This window comes from Mastomys coucha, unplaced genomic scaffold (assembly GCF_008632895.1).
Source record: "Mastomys coucha isolate ucsf_1 unplaced genomic scaffold, UCSF_Mcou_1 pScaffold1, whole genome shotgun sequence".
In the NCBI taxonomy this organism is placed as follows: domain Eukaryota; kingdom Metazoa; phylum Chordata; class Mammalia; order Rodentia; family Muridae; genus Mastomys; species Mastomys coucha.
In genome coordinates, this window is record NW_022196891.1 from 65759305 (window position 1) to 65761526 (window position 2222).

The following is a 2222-nucleotide window of genomic DNA, read 5'->3' on the forward strand; positions in this document are numbered from 1 at the left end:
AAAAAAAACCAACCAAAACCAAAAAAGCCCCCACGTCCCCCAGAGAAACAGGGATCACAAACATACTCTATACAATGTAGCAGGAGAATAGTAAACTCAAAATTCAAAATGCACATACACACAGAACCCAAAATAGTTATGGCTTACTTTCTGAATTAACAAATATGCACTCCAAATGTATAACTAGTCAGTGAGAAAAAGAGCTTAATAGCCTAAGTAGTTACTTTGTTTCAAGAAAAAAAAAAAGGAGATTAGCAACATAGTTCTCAGAAGGGGTTAAAAAACAGAATGTTCACTGTATTTAAGATCTCTTCTGGGTCTTTAAAAATACTTCCCACTAGTCTTTTTCTTTTTCTTTTTCACCCACAGGCTCAAATGCAAAGAGCTGGCAGCTCCATGTAGAAGCTCTGCTTCCCCACACTACACAAATGGGGTTAGAGAGAGACAACTGGATTTTTCCCCATCCCCAAACTGCATCTGATCTTTCTCAGCATCTAGGCCATTAAAGGGGATACCCGCTGAGAAGTGTTTGTCCTCGGTTTCACAAAAAGAGAGAACAGAAGAGTAGGGAGGACCCATGCTCATTGGCCTCTTCCACTTCAAGAACTTGTGATGAGCCAGTTTATCAGTGGTGTCTGGGTGTATTTTTCTGGAACAATGTTATGGAGAAATCTGTTCCAATTCAAGAGAGAACTGCCAGTAGGGAGCCTCTCGTTTGTCATACCCATTAGCTTTTCTTAAGATAATAACATTCAAAAACAGGACCAATTAATTTTTCAAAAATCTCCCCCCACACCATTAAAAGTATGAAAATAGTTGTGGGGGCAGGGGGGCTTACAGTCTCAAGTTTTTCAGGCGTCCTAAGCCTTAGCACTTTAAGTTTACACGTTCCATGTGTTTGCAGCTAAAATGAATGTAATTCATAGCATGCGTGCTCTTAGCTGCTTCCTCTTACTTTCTCAAGGCTGTGTTTCTCTTACATAAAATCCACATTACTTGTTATCCTTATAACTAAGTCACATAAGGTCTAGTCACTCTGTAATATGTTTAAAAGAATTCCAAAGCAAAATAGAAAAGTACTCAGAGATTTAACAAAGCTGAGCGATTGTATGGACATATGTAGCCATTAGTTGTTTTTTTTTTTTTTTTTAATCCTTCCTAACTGAGTTGGGCCTTGGGCAAGCTGTTAGTGGCTTTGCCACTTAATCTGTGTTTTCATTTTGAAAGAGGACTTGCTGTAAAAATCCTAGAGTCAAGAACTCCATATACCTAGTGGTGGGTTCAGTTAAGGAAGTCCCAGGTTCATAATTATGTTTCTTCATACCCTGTCCTACTGAAATACATAAAAGCCATCAGCTTCCATTTCAGTTTAGGAGCACTCTCGGTGATCCTGAAGAGGCATGGGGCAGAAAATATGGTTGGGATTTGTTCCCATCCCTTTCTAAAGGACCACACATAGGTGCCTCTGTCCTGGGAAGGTGAGAACAGTAACTCAAATAAGAGACAATAAAGTTAAACTAAAAATCAGAGTCTCTTAAAACTAACAAACAGCCCTCAAAAGCAAAATTGTCTTGCCTTTCTTCCCATTTCCTTTTTCTAAAAACAAAACGGAGTGAAGGCAAGGTATTTTCTTACTATCTGACATTTACTAACACACAGCTACCTTGCATTTTGTGTTTGTTTGTTTTGGGTGGGGAGTGAAGAAAAAAAAAAGAAAAGACCAAATAATAATAATTATTATTATGGAAGGGTAAGTGAAGAAGAAAAAAAAATCAAACTTGCTGAATTAGCTTAGAGTCAGTGGGATCTGCAAATAAAGTGTTCTTGGGACATTTTTTATTTTGTCATGTTCCGAAGTCCCTCAACTACCGAAGGCATGGAATGCCGCTCGGAACTTGACAATTCTGCTTCCTTCATACACTTTTTTAAAGCTGTAAAAAAGTGCCGAGGGCAGCTTTCGGATTAGTTGGCAGTATTTTCGGCGTGGCTGCGTGTTTTTGTACATTCATACAAATACCTCTAACAGACACACACGCACAATATCTATCTACACACAGCCATATCTTGGCACGGGCGATCACACTTTCGATAACAACGCTTCTTTAAATTTTACTCCTCCGCCATAGAGTTGTTTTTCAAAATGAGTAAAGAAACAACATTTTAGAAGAAAGCGCTGTGGTGATTCGGTTCCCATTGTTTCCCCTTGCGAGAGGGAGGGAAAA